Raw genomic sequence first — 18571 nt, 5'->3', positions numbered from 1 at the left:
AGTAAATATTAATAATTAAGATTAGAATTAAAAATAAACTTGTGCTTACTTCATGAATACCAAGGAAAATGGAACTATCTGGCAAATGTCTACCATTAAAAATCCTGTATCCCGGGCTGGAGAGATGAGATGGCTCAGGGTTAAGAGCACTGACTGCTCTTCCAGAGGTCCTGAGTTCAATTCCCAGCAACCACGTCACGGTGGCTCACAACCATCTGTAATGGGATCTGATGCCCTCTTCTGGTGTGTCTGAAGACAGCTACAGTGCACTTATATATAATAAATAAATCTTTTAAAAAAAGTTTTTAAAGAGATATATCTTAACAATGACTGCGCCTCTCAAATTCATTTCCTGCCACTGTGGAATGAAACAAAGGTCTTCATCTATGTGTCTGACACAGCACACCCATAACGCATGTCAGGAAGTGCTTATAGGGACCTCAAGAATGTTTTAAGCACACAGAATTGTTTCTTCATAATTCAAAAGAAGGTGTGTTGCCGATGTCCTACGCTCTCCTGGTTAAAAGAAAGAAAGAGGGAGATAGAGAAACAGAAAATGCTTGTGAGTGGCACTGAATTGTTCTTGATGTGTATTTATGAACAAAATAATACACAGCTCCAATTCTCAGGGAAAAGTCTGACTTCAAGTACTGTTCTCATTCTGCCTTCACACTTTGAATCAGATCCTGATGTGTCGAATGTCCAATATTTAACCAGTACACTGGCAGCTTACAGCCGATGTTGAAACCATAGCCACTGCTCTGCTCCAAATGAGCTACCTTCTACCTTGGAAGAGAACAGTTAACCTGCGTCACAGGAAAGCCTGGAGAATGTGTCAACAAAAGAATGTCATGACAGAGACAAGAAGAAAATCATCTAAAAAAAAATCACCAAATACGATGTCATTTCCTCTCTGTCTCTAAGTGTGACCAAGAATGCATCAATGTAGCAAGAAACGGTATCAGAATGTGGAGAGGCCATTTGTGGACCTCTCCACTCCCATTCACATGTTCCCGTGCCCTCCCTCACGGACCTGGACTCTGACTGCTCTCGTCATTCACCTGCTGAACGTCACAACTAAAACCGTCTGGTCTAGGGAAGGTTAGAGGGCAGAGTCCGGGATCTATGCAAGTCTACTACCTTCCCAGCCATTCACCTGACATCCAAATTGGATGTCAACCAGTAACATAAGCCTAACTATTTTCTGCCATGGTGGGTGTGGGATAATGTATCGGATTTATGTGCATTTTGGAAACAGATAGATACATGTTTCCCTGGAGAGATGTGTTAGGTTTCAGCAACAGAGAGAAGTTTCTTTGCTATTTTTTCTATTTCATTATTTCACTATGAATATTTTACAAACATGTGATTAAACAATGGTTCGATACTTAGCACTTGGTTTGTCTCTTGTCACACTTGTGTACACACACAGGCACACGCACAGGCACACGCACGCGCACACAAACAAGCCATATCCCGTCTGTGTCTTCCCCCTCTCATCCCTCCCAATGTTTTCAGTTGGGAGTTTACTTCTAGGACACCAGTTGGTCCTATTTAGCAATACATGCTGCTAATTACTAATCTTCAGTTCTTATCCGAGTCTCCCAACTTTCTCAACAGTATCTTTTACAGAGTTGTTTTTTTTTTTGTAATTCGAGATCTACTCTAGAATTCTGGAGCTTGGTTTTCAAGTCTCCGCAGCTTCCTTTAATGGGATTCCGTATTGTTTGTCTTTCGTGACAATTGGAGTCTTACCTTCTTTTTTGAAGAAATGAGAAATATAAAAACGTTTGGCCGCATTTGGCAACGTTTTAATATTGATCGACTCAATAGTGAACCTTTTAATTCAATATTATGAAGTATTTTGTGTGCCTACGACCTCACGTGTAGAGCATAGAGCAGAATCAAGTGAACAGAATGTTTGGAACCGTGTTTGTTTATCACTTTCTAAGTCCAGAGGTTTTTCTCAAGAACTGGATTTACAAAGGGCTCTTCCTAAGATTAAACTGATTGGTGTTTTCTCTATTGCCTAGAGACCAAACGTATTGATCTCGGCTTCATTACTTTATAACTAACATGAAAAGGAAAGGAAACAGAGCGGGAATGGAAACGACTATACAAGCTCATGGAGATTAACAGGTCGGGTGCTGTCTGATTCGTTCAGAGAGAACTGCATTAGGCCAAGAAAAACCGAAATGTCACCTTGCCCTTTGAAATGTTTTAAAGAAGCCAAAATAAAGTCAGAGCATTAATCCATCTGCTTGGTTTAACAAATGCCTAAGCGGTGAGTAAGAGAACTCAGAAGGCTTAGGAGAGTGTGACAAAGCCAGGGCTTAGAACAACAGCCCGGTGTCTGCGGTGGACCCATTAATGTCCCAGTCCTCGTCCTTATTTTAGAGGTCATGTGACTGTGGGAGGCAATTTCTATACACAGGTGCTTTTGTAGGTAGAAAGGACAGAGGTGGGGGCTGGGGATTTAGCTCAGTGGTAGAGCGCTTACCTAGGAAGTGCAAGGCCCTGGGTTCGGTCCCCAGCTCCGGAAAAAAAAGAACCAAAAAAAAAAAAATTTTTACTCTCCTTTGATCTTTATTCGCTCTTGCCAATGGCCCGGCATCACGACTCTCCTTGGTTTAATTCCCTCTTACTCCCTTCGTTCTCTTATGCCGTACTGTGTGTATGTTTACACAAACCCTTATCCTCATTCACCACTTTGTGGGACGTTAGCACGAGAATACTATCAGGTGTGACTCATCCGTCCAGCCATACTGGATGCTATCAGCTAAGAACACGTGTGGAGCGACCCCCCCCCCATGTTTTGATGGCGTCTGGGCGACAGGCTTTGCAAATCCAAACCTAAAGGATCCAAACAGGAAGCATGAGGTTCTTCTCCCAGAACACTGACATTTGACTACATATGTTTGGGAAGGGGGTGGGATTCAAACTGCCATTTTAAATGAACACCCACCTACAAGATCATGAAATTCTCGAGCAAGACCCTGGGTTCGGTCCCCAGCTCCGGAAAAAAAAAAAGATCATGAAATTCTCGTAAACTGGTCTAGTGACACAGCCACTTTGCAAACGATTGCCATCTGTTTCCTAAAGCTTAAAGCACGAAGGATTTCCACATCTGTGTTATATACTGTTAGGTAATATGCACAAGGCGAGGTACCCAAGACAGCTCATCACAGCACTCTTTTTATTTTTTTAAAGATTTCTTTTATTTATGAGTCCACTGTAGCAGTCTTCAGACACACCAGAAGAGGGCATCGGATCCCATTACAGATGGTTGTGAGCCACCATGTGGTTGCTGGGAATTGAACTCAGGACCTGAGCAATCAGTGCTCTTAACCACTGAGCCATCTCTCCAGCCCCACAGCACTCTTTAAAATACGTGAGCGCGGAAACAAGGTTCAACTGCGCATTGACCAGATAGTGGATTAATAAAATGATAAACAGTCAATAAAAAAATTTCATGGAGCAACGAGAATGAACACACCATGTTTCCTATGACAAACATACGTCCTATGACATAAGGCTGACCAATGTAATGCCCTTCAAGAAATGCACATTGAATCATTTCATTTACATAAATGCTGTGGAGGGACAAGCTAGTTGATAAATATTGATCCACGGTGATACATTAAGGGTGGTGGTGGAGAGAGACGTTAAGGAGGAAGTGTGTGGGGCTTCTTGGGTATTTGACCAGATTTTCCTTTTGTTTTTGAAGCTGGGCAGTAGTTTGATGGGTGCTTGACAGCTCAAATGAGCTGTAAAATGGTGTGGTGTGCTTCTTAGTCTCCAAACAACATTTTAAAGACCTGATGGGGCAGTGAGATGGCTCAATGGGTATTGATGACCAAACCTCATGGTCTCATTCCATTCCCCAAACTTACATCGTGGGAAGGGAAAAACCAAGTCCTGTAGATCGTCCTCTGATCCCCTGCGTGCGCGCGTGCACACACACACACACACACACACACACACACACACACACACACACCATAGTACCCACCTACCCACTCACATAAAGAAATATAGGATCATAAAAAGGAAAGAAGCCAAGAATCAGCTGTTTCTTATGCACAGAGAGGGTGTCAAATAGAAACACCCCGATATTTCCATGTTAAAAATCAACTCTAAAGAGTCAGACTTGGGGGGTTGGGGATTTAGCTCAGCGGTAGAGCGCTTGCCTAGCGAGCGCAAGGCCCTGGGCTCGGTCCCCAACTCCGGAAAAAAAAAGAAAAAGAAAAAAAAAAGAGTCAGACTTGGAATGAAAAAGCTTCAGAGATAGTAGCTTAAGCAAGTGTTCTCAGCCTGTGGGTCGAGACCCCTCCAGGGGTTGAATGAGCTTTTCACAGGGGTCTTCTAAGACCATCGGAAATGTCAGATCTTGACATTACAACTCATAACCGTTATTAAGTAGTTATTAAGTAGCAATGAAAATTTTGTGGCTGGGGTCACCCCAGCATGAGGAATTGTGTTGAAGGGTTTCAGCACTACAAAGGTTGAAAAACACTGGCTTACGATTATATACTTCCTTTTATGTGTGTACAAGAGACATTTTAGGAGATCTTCGGTGTAAGTAATGCGGTGGCGCTGGGGGAGGCACAAGCCCCGGGATTTATCCGAAGTTGACTCCCTGCTCACAGCTGATGTTTCCAAAGCTCGGCAATCCTTCACTTGTGACTAAGCAAAGGTGACAGATAAACGGAGAGAGAGCGGAGCCAGCCTCTGCAAACTCGCCCATGGCCGTTGTTCATCGCAGCTCTACCTGCTTGGGCTAAACCGATGCTGGTGGTGACAGTCTGCGCAGCCGCTGTAGCTTTCCGTCTCCCACGGTGTTTTCTGTGTTATCAGTTCGCTTCTGCTCCCGCACCTCCACGCCACGAGCCCACGAGCCAAGGAGAGTCCTCTCTAGCCCCAACAAAATGTTACAACTGTAAACAGTCGGTCAGCAAAGTCCCCGAAGGACACAGCCTCATTCTGTGACCACCAACTTCAGGTGTGGATGGGTGATGGCTCAGCTTGCCTTTACCAAAGATGCCAAGGAGCCTCAAGACCTCGTAATCTCAGTCCACACCCACTGATTGCTTTCTACAAACGCTGAGCTGAAATCCTTTTTCCCATGGCTGCGGTTCTGGTACCTAATCCTTAGTCTTCCATAGATGGTCGGCTTCCAGCAGCCTCGGCTCCGTTTGACCCCCACAAGCACTTCCGGACATCTCCAGCAGGTGGCTCAGTTATGCTTGGTAAGACGTCCCTTCTGAGTGATTGATTACTAAGGCAGTCTCCTGCCTCCTACCTGCGCGTCATCAGCCAAGGGCACCCTCACTGGCATTGTCCTCTGGTTGATCAGATACCCTGGGGTTTCCAGGTTTCTCTCAGGAAAGGAGTCTTGTCTCTTTTGAGGCTATATCTGTTAAACAACGACTCAGGCCAAACTCTTGACACACTCGTATCTCAGAGCTGAATGTAATCTCTTTCAGGCTCTAGTCTGTCCCTGCCCCCACCCCCACCCGGCAACCGTTTAGTCATCTACCCTATGGGGACTTAAAATTGACTTTCCCTTTTGTCTCAATTGGGCCTCTGAAAATATTCCTCTGCCCCCAGTTTTGAAACTCTGTAAGAAAGATTTTCCTTGGCGTCACCAAACTGTCTCCTCTATTAGTCGTACAGATGTCTCTTAAATACACACCTGGATGGGGGGCTTGATTTTAAATCTGACACTGATTCGGACAGTTTGTGTGAAGTATCAAAATGTCTGTGAGTGTTTCAGGGTTAGGCAGATTGTTACTTCAGGGTGGCCCAGCCTGTGAATGCCTGGCTACTCTAGGGAAGTCAGGTCTGGCCTTAGGTAGAGCGGGCTCAATGGTATTTTCCTGGTCAACTAAAAGCCCGAGGACTGGATTATGGGGCTTGCTCAGCCGCTTTCCATCTTCTGTGTCTAGGCTTTCCCTGCACAAGCCTATTCATGGATGGTTGCTGGTTTTTCTTCTTAAGCTAAAACGTTAGTGCTTATCAGACCAATAGTATTAGTTACCGTATCTGCCATTATGCCTGGCCCTCCTGGGAGCCTTCACCTTCCTGACGCAGGCTTCTACAGAGGGCAAGCCCGGGCTTGTGCTGAATTCAGGAGTGTTTACACTGAGGAGAATGCTGTCCAGGGTGAGAGACAGACACCGCAGCAGACCTCTCTCCTTGGCTTTTTATGACTAGTCGTGTCCATCCCTTAACTATTAGATTTAAAAGGCATCATTTTGTGTTGGGAATCCACTAAACAGTGTAAGACACCTCGGGTGTGAGAGAAATCGTATAAAGAAGGCAGTTTATCTGATGCCCACCCAGTCATCTTATGATAATGAAGGCTTTTGGGTTTTTGTTTGTTTGTTTTTTGGAAACGCATTTTTTTTTTCAGGTAAATTCCTGCTCTGGGCATTCTCTCACGGTGGAAAGACGTTGGTTGAATGAATCAAACGGTAGTGTTTATGTGGTTTTGAAATTGGTCAGACACGTGGTTATTTATTTACTTCGTGAGTTAAACACTGCCTCTGGATTGAGTGAGGCAGGCAGTGGCTTCCCTGAGCCGGCTGAGGGGTGGGGGTGGGGGGCCAGCAATGAGCCTTCCTCTTAATGCTGTTCTGCATTCTAGAAGGACAGCGGATCAAGGCTCGCCTCAGTGGGTGAGGCCGAGACGCAAATCACACATATCTGTCCGCCGAACCCATTAAGTCAAGAAATTAAATAAGAATTGGGCACTGTAAATAGAGAGAGGAGGGCTTACTTTAAATTGAATCTGGCAAATCATAGTCAGTTGACCCTCTGACCCCCTCTACTGGAAACTGTCAGAACTATGTGGCCTGAAAGATAGATCTTAAAATGGTCTTGCTGGGGAGTGTTATGTGCTGTTATTTTGAGAATTCAAATAGTTTCCTTTTAATTTCAGACATAGTTTTTGCATGATTATCTTTTTTTAAAATAAGTTTCATAAAGATGTATTTATTTATTCTACACACACCAGAAGAGTGCTTCGGATCCCATTACAGATGGTTGTGAGCCACCATGTGGTTGCAGGGATTTGAACTCAGGACCTCTAGGAAGAGCAGTCAGTGCTCTTAACCACTGAGCCATCTCTCCAGCCCTGCATGATTATCTTGACCTCATAATTTCTTCTTAGGCTCCGGTAAGGAAATGAATAATTCGTCTCTGACTTACGATTCTTAAAACTAATTACTGGGGGAAAGATAAGAATTTTAAAGAGATTCCACAAGAGTAGACTGATAAGTCGCTTAAGTTTCTGTTCTGTTTTGTTTTGATAACTAGGCTTGCTCAGCTAACTAACATTCAAGGATTCTTCAATTCAGACAACATTCACCTGAGGAAATAAAATAGCTTTTGCGGGTCTCTGGTTCAATACGCACTCCCCTACCCTTCCTTGGCCTCTGCCTCTGGCTTTCCCAGCTGCCCCAGTACCTGCTCATTGCTCTCAGGGGAGACTCTGATTTCCTTTCTGCCCAGGCCAGTCAGCATCACTTCCTTCTGGGTCTACACTTTAGCATCTTAACCAGTTGTCTTAGTGAGTAAGCTAAGTCTTGACACCAGGTCATAAACAGGTTGCCAACTGTAACCTTCTTGGGACAGTGCAGATGACTCCATGAGCATTCTGTATACTTCAGAGGCTTGGAGCGATGCTTCCGTTTTCAAACAGCCCATGGCCTACAATTGCGATACCAGACCTGTGAGGAGCAACTGAGTCAGCTTCGTTGCAGCACCCAGCTCTGGGTGCGTCTGGCATTTCCTTTGTGCAGCCAGCCTCCTCTGCCTCATATGAGCCAGAGGACACAAACGAGGCCATCCATTCAGTGTCGCTTTGCTCCCCAAACCAGCGTGCCTAGCAGGTTGTTTTCTCAGAGAGACTCCTCAGTCTCTCTCCTGTCATTGCAAACATCCCAACTTTGAAAATTAGCTAGGAGAAGGTTGGAGGAGAAAAAGCAGGGATGGGGAGGAGGGGGCCCCTTAGTTTCAAAGCATTTCTGGGATTAGTGTTTTTTGATACAAGCTTCATGAAAAGAGATTATTTTCCTAGGTGAATTATTAGAACCAACTCTGTTACTCATTTCAAAGTCATACAAGTTTTTTATTACTCTCAAATTATAGCTGAACTCTGTGTATGTGTCTGTGTGTGTGTCTTTGTCTCTCTGTGTGACAATTGTGTGTGCATGTGTTTCTGTGAATGTGTATTTCTGTGTGTATTGCTGTGTGCTTGTCTATATGTGTATGTGTGTTATGTGTGTCTGTATCAGTGTATGTGTATATTTGTGTCTCCGTGTGTCTGTGTATGTTTGTGTATCTGTGTGGATATGTATGGGACTACATGTATGTGTATCTCTGTGTGTCTGTGTGTCTGTGTGTGTGTGTTTGTGTATGTGCCTGCATGTATGTCTATGTGTGATGTGTGTGTATGTGTGTATATGTACATCTGTCTCAGTGTGTGTGAATATGTGTGTGTGTGCATCTGTGTATGTGTATGTTTGTGTATCTGTGTGGATATGTATGGGGCTACATGTATGTGTATCTGTGTGTATGTGTGTGGCTGTGTATATATGTGTATCTCTGTGTCTCTGTGTATACATGTGCATGTACATACATGTGGAGATAGAAGACAACCTCATGCCATCTACCTGTCTTTGAGATGGGGTTTCTCACTGACCTCAACTCACTGACCAAGAAAGCTGGTTGGTGCATTGGGCCAGTGAGCAAGAGGGAGCCACTGTCTTTGCCTCCTCACTGCTGGGACACTCCTGGCTGGTTTGGTGTTGGTTTGGTTTACACGGGTTCCAGGGTCCCTATGCTTCCATGACTAGTATTTCACTGACTGGACTCTCTCTCAGAAGCCCAGACTGAAACCCTAAATGTTTTGGATGTAGGCTGCTTGGCTGGCAAGTAAGTCTCTCTCTCTCTCTCTCTCTCTCTCTCTCTCTCTCTCTCTCTCTCTCTCCCTCTCTCCCTCTCTCCCTCTCTCCCTCTCTCTCTCAATGTTTTATTGTTTCTTTGTGAGCTTCACATCATACACCCAGCCCTGCTCATCTCCCAGGTCCCTTGTATCTGACCTCTGCCCTTGCAATACCCCCAAAACAAAAAACACACACAGGAACAGAACAAAACACAGAAAACATCTCATGGAAGTTGCCGTGTGTCACAGTGTGATCCACAGTACACTCCTCTGTCCAAACACCTTCACTTGCAAATCTTTATAGCAGTGAGTCATTGGTCTGGTTCAAGGCTCTGGCTTCTGCCACACCATCAGTACTGGATCCTCGACTGTGCCCCTCCCAGCTATCCTGCTGTTGCCCTGTGTCGTGGAGAACCCACAGCTTGGGATCAGCAGGACCCAGCCGGTTCACATGCCCCAACAGTTCACAGATGAGTAGATTTTTGGGGTGGGCCAACTCAAAGCCCTGGATCTGGGCCTGGGTATTAGCTGAGCTGGTCAGCCTATGGGGTCTCCCTTATCTGTACCAGAGTGAGCTCTTCAGTACTGCTCTGGCTAGGTCATCCAATACAATCATCAGCAAGAGACAAAGTCCCCTGTCCCCATGCCCTCTGGGCTGGCTCGCCTGCACCCATGCCTCCAGAGCCACCCCCACTGCACTATCCAGTAAAGGCACAGGACCCACTCTCCCAAGTGCTGCAGCCACTGAGGGGCTGGGCCAGCTCTCCCACTCGCACACCCTCAGGGCTGGCCCACCAGTGCTTTCACCATCAGAGCCAGCTCCACTGTGCTGCCTTGGCGAGGTGAGGGGCTGGGTTAGCTCTCCCAAATACCACAGGTGGTGAGGCACAAGGTAGAGAGGGCATCACTCCTCACCCACCTCCTGTGGCAGCGTTAGCTCACCCTGGCTCAGGCTGCCAGGGACCAGCTTACCTGTGCCCCCTCTGCCATAGCTCTGTTCTGCTGTGCTGCTCAGGCAAGGACTGCTCCTCCGAGTGCTGCAGCTGGTGAGAGGCAGGGGCATTCTCATGATGGAAGGCCAGCTCTTTAAAGGATTTCTGTAGAATATACAGTTGGGCTATGGGGAAGTATGTGAACACTGCATTAGTATGGAAAAGAATAATTAGGTCAGTGGTGAGGTTCAACTTATGAGAACTCAGAAATGTGCAAGATCTATTACTTCTGTCTAGTTAAAAATGTGCTCATTTCTAATGTTTTTTATTATAATTAGAAGATAGGGTAAGACTCGTCTTGAAAGAGTTGATTTCCAGGCCATGCCCCATCCCAGCACCTCTGACATGAATCCTTCTCTGAAGAGCTGCTCCTAAACTCTAGTTGGCTTGATCGTCACTCATGGTCCACAGTGTTGTCAGAACACAGAGAAACCAAGGATGTAAACCCTTAATGGCACCACGCGCTACTATGTGAAAGGAATTGCATTATGTTCAAGGAGCCAAGGGTGCTGGCTTTACTCCCTGACAGCTTCAGACTTTATCTGGCTGAGACCCCGAACACATCTTCACCAAGTAAACAGAAACGGACCATGTCTCCAACTTAAGTGGGTGTGTAACGGGGAAGGAAGTAAAAGGACTTAACAGAGATAAAAGATCTTGAGTAGCCAGCACAAACCAGAAGGCTAAATAATCATTACACTAACAAAATCATGAGCTGGTTCTCAAAAAAGGCAATAAAATACTTTTCCCTTTGATGGGGAATCATGAGGCTGGAAAGGATATGTCCGTCAGTAATAGCGTGAGTGGGGCTCTGGTCACTCCACTTAACACTACTAATAGAGGATGAAAAATCCTGATGTGCTAATACACATGGAGGCAAGGGCACCATCAAAAAGCACGTGTATGTGTGAGTGTGTGTAGTGTGTCTGTGTGTGAGTGTGTGCAAGTGAGTGTGTGTGTGAGTGTGTGAGTATGTGTGAGTGTGTGAGTATGTGTGTCTGTGTGTGAGTGTGTGTATGTGTGTGTGAGTGTGTGTGTGAGTGTGTGTGTGAGTGTGTGTGTGAGTGTGTGTGTGTGCGCCTCACATATTTAAAATTACAAATATATGCTGCTCTTACTTATTTAAAACGTTGTGTTTAAAATTTATTAAATATTTTAAAATACTCAAAACACAAACAAAGTAACCTATAAGTATTAGAAACGTAGGTAGTGAGTAACTAACTGGCTTTGGGGACAATGATGACTTTTTGGTCCTGTATGTGTGACGTTGGGCATTCTTTTTTTTTTTTCTAATCTTACACAAAGCAATTTATTAACAGAAAATAACTTGAGAAGTCTTGTTCACAGATGGTGACCACGACAACAACCCCTCTTCCTTCCTTAGAGGGGATGAAGGTGACATCCTCAACATATGAAAGAGAAGTCTCTTTCTGTTTGCAAACTAGTTTTAGAAAAGTGACGCTCTTTGTCCTGATGGGGAATCTTGATTCTCACCATCAATATATATCCAGTTGCAAGACACTTGGCCATTATATTTCCATTTTAAAAAAACCCCACAAGATACCACTTATTCAACACTGGAAAATTCTATCTGACTAAAGAAAGGCGGAAACTGTTGTGCATAGTCAACATTCTTTTTTTTTTTTTTTTTTTTGGTTCTTTTTTTTTCCGGAGCTGGGGACCGAACCCAGGGCCTTGCGCTTCCTAGGTAAGCGCTCTACCACTGAGCTAAATCCCCAGCCCCAATAGTCAACATTCTTAATTTGACTCTAGAGATGGGTGTTTTCCCGTCTGGAAGTTTTTAGATTTTAGATAAAGTTAGCTTACTATATACTATGTGATAACAGACACTTGAGCAACATTCCATAACCAATATTTCTACATTAAAGTCCATGGGTAGTTACATAACGTATAACCACTAAGATCGCAAACAGCCTCAACCCCACCATGTTCGTTCGCAGAATTTGTAGACTCTATAGCTTTGCATTTTCCAGCTGATCTGCAGGTAAGAAGCTGTGGCCGGTGGGCAGAACAGAGACCGAACTGTGGTTATTTAAAGGGGACCATAAACTGCGGAAATTAGCTAAAAACTCTAGCAGGAATTCATAAGGTACCCATACAATACATGCTGCTGTGCAGGGCAACAAAACTCGGAAGATATAATGTATATAATTATCACAATAGACATGTGATGTAACCTTTGTAGCAAGTTAAACAAGCTAAACGTTTTTTAAAGGCAATTCTCAAAACTTAACCAAAGGATGTTAAGTAGGAAAAGTAATTGTCAGAAAGTCTAATTGAACTTGACGGGATGCTGCTGTGTTGTGTTGTCAGTCCATCAGATTAAAAGTAGCAAGGGCCGCAGATCTAGGTCCACAGTAAGAACTCACACCGCCCTTGCAGAGGACTTGAGCTTAGTTCCTAGCATAAACATCAGATGATTTACAACTACTGTAACAACAGCTCCTGGAGATTCACATGTCTGGACTCCGGGAACATCCACCTACAAACATGCACATCCTACACACAGACATGCATGCACACACATGACTAAAAATAATACGAATAGGTCTTTGTGAGCTGAGGTGGCCCAGTGTAAGGGCCCTTGTTCTTGCAAAGGATCTGAGTTCCATTCCCGGCATCCATATAACGCTAGTCTCAGGGGATGTGATGCCCTCCTCTGACCTCCACAGACAGTGTGCATATCCTGTGCACATATACACGTGCCCAAAAGGCTCATACACATACAATAAGGTGAAGGAATCTTTAAAAATTGTAAAGACATCCCACTCAGCTTCCTATGATTTTTTTTAGTTGATTTTAAAATTATTATAAATTAGTGCTGAGCTGTGGTGGCACATGCCTTTAATCCCAGCACTTGGGAAGCAGAAGCAGGCAGGGTCTCTATGAGTTTGAGCCAGCCTGGTCTACAGAGTGAGTTCCTGGACTGCCAAGGGGTACACAGAGAAACCCTGTCTTAAAGAAACAAAACAAAATTTACAAATTATATTTGGGCCAGCTATATTAATCCCAGCACTCAGGAGGCAGAGGCAGGCAGATCTCTGGGAGTTCAAGGCCAGTCTGGTGTACATAGTAAGTTCCGAGACAGCCAGGGCTACATTCTGAGACCCTATTACATCCACCCCCAATCATCTGGAATTTTAAGTAATGAAGCAATTGAGTTATAAAATCTTATTTCTCCAAAATATTTACTACACAGTTATCAAAAGTTATATGGTAATGATATAGAAATAAAACTACAGAAACTCCTGCATCCCACCTGTGAGTGTCAAAACTGCTGTACATGAATGATAAGCTGGGGATAACGTGTGTGTGTGTGTGTGTGTGTGTGTGTGTGTGCGCGCGCGCGCTTTTAAATAAACAATTTCATCTTTCAGGGCTGGAGAGAAGGCTCAGTGGTTGAGAGCACTTAATGCTCTAGCAAATGACCTGAGGTCAGTTCCTGGCACCCACATACGATAACAACCATATGTGATTCAACTCTGACACCCTCTTCTGGCCTCTGTGGTCACTATATACACATGGCACACAGACTTACATGCAGGAGATAGCCACACACTAGAATAAAATAAAATAATATAAAACAAATAAAACATTTCCAGCTTGTGACTATCTTAGCCTCCTCCCTATTTAATAAGAAAAGCTGAGTCTCACGGCTTCTAACATTCTCTCCTGTTCTCCTTCCTGTCTGCCCCTGCCTGCTTTGTGACTGCCTTTCCTTAGTGTTTCTTTGTATTATACAGTATTGATTATATAACATAACTGATGTGGGCGACATCATTTTCTCACAGGTGAGTAGCATATTTTCACACACACATGTAACATATTTTCACACATGTGTAACATAGTTTCTCACACACGTGTAACATATTTTCACATGTGTAACATATTTTTGCACATGTGTATCATTTTCTCACAGGTGTGCAACATATTTTCACATGGGTGTGACATTTTCACACACATGTGTAAAATATTATCACAAGTGTGTAACATATTTTCACACGCGTATAACACACTTCGGTCCCATTATCTTCACTTGTCCCTCTCTGGACCCCTGTCATGATTCCCTTATACCATCTCATGAATTTTGTCAAGACTCTGTCGTGTTCTGGGCGTAAGTTACCAACAAAGTTCCTCCAATCTGCAGGTTTTCTCTTTCTCCAGCTTAACTTTACTACGATTGCTCCTCACCAGATTTCTTTTGTTCATCCTTCATCCTGACAAATCTTCAGGGTTGCAGCCACAAGGGAGCCTTTCTCTCAACAGCACAGTGGTGACTTTGTGAGATTTTCCAGGCTTTTCACAAAAGGTATCCACATACACTTGTGTCCTTATTGCTGTGACCAAAGAACTGACAAAAACCAGTAGAGGAAGGCTTATTGTGACTTTCAGTTCCAAAGGATACAGTCTACCAAGTAGGGAACACTGTCTGCAGGAGGGGGCGGGCCACAGTCAGGAAACAGAGAGTAGACAGGAAGTGGGAACAGACTATAAACCCTCAAGGCCCTTCATGGTGGCCACTTTCTCCAGCAAACCTCTACCTCCAAATGGCTTCACAACCTTTCTTCCTTTTTTTCTTTCTTTCTTTCAAACAAAAATCTGATAGGGACCAAGTGTTCAAGCACAAGAACCAGTGAAGGACACTTGACATTCGAACGACAACAATGTACCTAGTGAAAATGATGATACAAAGAGGACAGAAAAGAACTGATCTCAATCCAGGTGTGATGGCACATGCCCTTAGTCCCAGAACAATGGAAGCAGAGGTAGGAAGGTCTCTAGGAGTTCAAGGCCAGCCTGGTCTACATAGAAAGTTTCAGGATGCCAGGACTATACAGAGAGCCCCTTTCTCTAAAAATAAAAATAAGAAAAGAAGTGTCTCCCTACAGGAGACTGATTTGGGGTATGTTTCCTTCTTAAATAAAGGTGCATGCTCATTCCTAGTGTAGAAATGTAGGTTGGTAAGCTGGTTATGAACCTACCCTGGGGCCTCAGTCCTCCCTCCACTGGCCAACTTCACATGTCAATTACTACGTTTACTACACATTCTCAACGTGTCCTTATTTCTTCACAGTTCAGCTACTCAGAGACGTCACGAACTTCGCTCAGATTCCCTTTTCCATCTTCCTTCCAAATGCTAGAAAATCGGAAACCCTCAAGGTAAAATGGCTTTAAAGAGTCCGAGAGCCCATATGCCTCCCTGGATAACTTCTGCTGCAAGCCAAGATGGGGGGGTAACAAACTGCGAGGGTCTCTCTGGGTCCATGTTTGCCACTAGCACACTGGAGACACCGCCCAGCCTTTCTCACAACATTAAAAAGGAGGCACACAGTTTCCACTACGCTGCAGCACTGTCCAGGAATGTAGGGTAGTTTTCTTGCTAGGGTCAAACCATGAATCTGCTCGAGTGAAGAGCATGACCTACTGTGTGCTCTGCAGTGACTCAAGCCCCGGCCTCCTCCCTCCCATCACTGCTAATGAAACACAGCCTTCTCTCTCATCTCCTGCTGCTCCAGTTCTGGTTTGTACGATTTGCCAGCACTTACCTTTACTGCGCCTCCTTTTTTATGATGCTGGAAAAGATATCATTCTGCCATCACGTCTCTCATGAGCCATGGGTCTTCTTGTTGTTGTTAGTGGTGGTGGTGGTGGTGTGTTTGTTTGTTTGATTGCTTTTGTTTTGTGTTTTCATCGTTAAGTGGAAGAACTGAAAAGGAGGCCATCTCACATTCGGGAACTCTGTCCGGCTTCCTTTATAAGTGTGGCTTCCTTCTAAACCGTGCCCATTTTAAAACCACTTAAACACCTGTTTGGTTGAATCACATGAAGGAAAGAGCAAATTGATCATCAGTGGCTGGAAGCGAACACAGGTTGACAGGGAAGGAACAGAAAGCGTGGGGTTTGAGAATGGAGGCTTCCTCCCGGGCAAGCTCTTTCCGGGCACATTTAAACTCCAAGTAGTTTAGTGATCCACACAACCCAAGAGAGCGAGGTTGGGGAGAGATGTTAGAGATGTTAAAAGATCTAAAGTTCCTCTTTCTCCTTCAAAGGGATAAGGAGAGGAAAAAATGTGAACAAGATGTCTATCGTTTGGTGTCTACTGTACTCAAGTTGAAAGTCTTGGAAATACGTAAAATACATAGATTTACCAAGCTCCCCCAGATTTGTTCTTGATATCATGTTGACCTTTGATCTTTGGGGGATGGGGGACCGATAGGCTCTACCTTAAAGGGACCCAGTGTCTGGGCCAAATTTGGCTCACTCACCATCTTTTAGAGCATAAACCAGATGCTATCTATCCTCTGTTCAAGTTTCTCAAACTGACCGTGCCCATCGGCCCCTGCTCCTTCCCCCTGCTGCTCTCAGATCTGTGGGTCCCTGCTGCTTGCTCTGCAGCTGCAGGTTCTGACCTCCTTGACCTTTAAGCGTCAATCAACCGCAGGGCCTTTGCCTCCTCCTCTCACCCAAATATCATCTCTGCTCAGCCTCCTGTCCAGAGAGTGCTTCCCTCTCCAGCTCTCAGTCTTTCCTGCCTCACGATCTCCTAACATGACGGTGTGCTCATCTGACTGGAAATCCTCTTTCCTCCAGCATCTAGGAAAACAGGGGCTGCGTCCTTTTTACTGTAACCCCATCACGGACAGTGAGCAGTCCATAAGAGGCACACAGCGAATATTTGACGAGTGAATAAATCCGAGAATAACTTTGGACAAAACATACATTTCTCTTTCTTTCTTTCTTTCTTTCTTTCTTTCTTTCTTTCTTTCTTTCTCTCTCTCTCTCTCTTCCTTTCTTTCTTTCTTTCTCTCTCTCTCTCTTTCTTTCTTTCTTTCTTTTTATTTGTCAAATGTCAGAAAATCTTCACCCTCATCTGGTGTCCTAATGTTCAGTAATTTGTATGTTTTCTAAGCCAGGACTTCCATTCTCTCTATAGATGATGTTGATAGATATATGATAGACAGACAGACAGACAGATAGATACATACATAGATACTAGATACATAGATAGATACATAGATAATAGATAGATACATAGACAGATACATAGATGATAGATTAAAAAGTTTGTTGAAAAGAAACTGTAAATTATAAGTAAATATATTATATTTATATAATTATAATAATATATATGTATATATCACTTGTGTAGCAAACTGATACTAACAGACAGAGCCCCGTTATCACTCATTCTGAATGCATTCCTTCTGTGATATCATAGCAAATATCCAAACAGCAGTCTTCTGTTAGGAAGAGACCAAATGTTTTCACTGCCTATATGGGGGTCTCTCAGATGCCTGACCCCACCCCTACCCCCAGTTCTACAGTTTTAAACCATGACTGCTGCTGGAGACTCCAGTAAATCTCCAGAGCTTGAATCAGGTGAAGACCAGCTCATTCTTTTGATGTTACATAATTTACAGCTTGTCTAATTAAAAGACATGAGGACGCATGCATCCTTTTGTCTGCAGATAACTGGCCCAAGGAAGGTTCCAAGGATGCTGGACCCACAGACAGCTCAGCTGACCAGCTAGCAGTGCACTGAACCAACATCGCCTCCATTTGGTTCTGTCCTGCTCTGTTCTTCTCTTAGCACACCAGATAATTCTGTTTCCTCTCAAGAGTATTCAATTGTGTGCACACCCCCATTTTAAACTTGGGGAAAGATTAGGGATCTTGACCAAGACTATCTTCTGTCTCTAAATCATCACTGTATTTCTAGGGTCAAGAGCATAGCTCAAACAGCCTCAGAGTGGATAGAGGGGCGGTGGCATTAGGATCCGAGGGCAGACCCATCCAGTTCTTTCTCTACTCTACCCCATGGCCTCTTAGCACCCAGGCTCAGAAAGCCAGAGGCAACCCTGGTAAGGGATAACAGGCTTGCAGCTGCAAGGCTCCCTACCCCAATGCCATTGCACCCCATTGGCATCTGGAAAATTCCTGTCAACTTGGGATCAGAATAGTAAAAGAAAAAAATTCAAGACAGAGCTTAGAAATTCCTCCAACCCTGGCTCTCTTAAAACACAACACAGCACACTATGGCTACAGCAAGTCTCCAGAAACTTCAGCTTCCTCGCCTACATGATAGTGTGATTGTTAGATGACGCCGAAGGGCATTCGGAGAACCTAAGGCCTGCCATGTCAGAATTTGTCTACATTGTAAAATACTTACAAAACAGACTGTTCTTCACGGAGCTCAATCTACTTCCTGTAACCAACTCGATGTTTAATAAAATGAGTTACCACTAGGGGGCACTGGACTAGCACATTCTGGAGAGGATACAGCAGCAAGGGAGCTGGAGGCTTCCCCCTGCTGGGCAAAGAGTGGAACTGCCCTTGCTGTTTCGCTTTCTCTGCTCTGCTGTGCAGCAGCTGTGGGTAGAGCATCCTCAGAGTAGAGTCACGGAGCAGTGCAGGCCTGGGGAGAACTGCTCCCATGCTGCGAGTGGGATGGGCGTCTTCCCCTGCATCTCCAAGTGATGTTACATTTGGGCTTGGTCGGATGCGAGGTGCCCCGTGTGCCCGCTTTCCTGAAACGGGAAGCGAACGCTGTGTTTCTCATAGGGAGAGCTGTCAACTGTTTCTGTGCGTTGTCTGTCAGGTAAAGGCT

The 18571-nt window shown here is 44.5% G+C and overlaps 2 long non-coding RNA genes across 10 annotated transcripts in view; one reads left to right on the top strand and one right to left on the bottom strand.

Moving 5' to 3' along the window:
* LOC108351545 (uncharacterized) overlaps positions 1 to 18571 on the bottom strand; it is a 67432-nt gene that overhangs the window by 30937 nt on the left and 17924 nt on the right. For 3 of the 4 annotated variants that reach the window (XR_010053061.1, XR_010053062.1, XR_010053063.1), the window contains exon 2: positions 9923 to 10067. This is a non-coding gene — a long non-coding RNA (uncharacterized LOC108351545). Of the gene's footprint in view, positions 1 to 9922; positions 18492 to 18571 lie in introns of all 4 variants that reach the window. The other variant, XR_005487379.2, reaches the window with a different exon arrangement.
* Positions 3200 to 17568, top strand: LOC120093722 (uncharacterized). Of its 6 annotated transcripts, none has more exons than XR_005487377.2 (4): positions 3200 to 5249; positions 14570 to 14685; positions 15038 to 15123; positions 17433 to 17568. It is a non-coding gene; the product is annotated as an uncharacterized LOC120093722 (long non-coding RNA). The 6 variants fall into 6 exon arrangements; XR_010053059.1 differs by lacking the exon at positions 14570 to 14685 and adding an exon at positions 7019 to 7180; XR_005487378.2 differs by lacking the exon at positions 17433 to 17568 and adding an exon at positions 16014 to 16122.

Source organism: Rattus norvegicus, chromosome 7 (assembly GCF_036323735.1).
Source record: "Rattus norvegicus strain BN/NHsdMcwi chromosome 7, GRCr8, whole genome shotgun sequence".
Taxonomy (NCBI): Eukaryota; Metazoa; Chordata; class Mammalia; order Rodentia; family Muridae; genus Rattus; species Rattus norvegicus.
The sequence above is the reverse complement of the archived record's forward strand: the minus strand, read 5'-3'. Positions and strand labels throughout refer to the sequence as shown.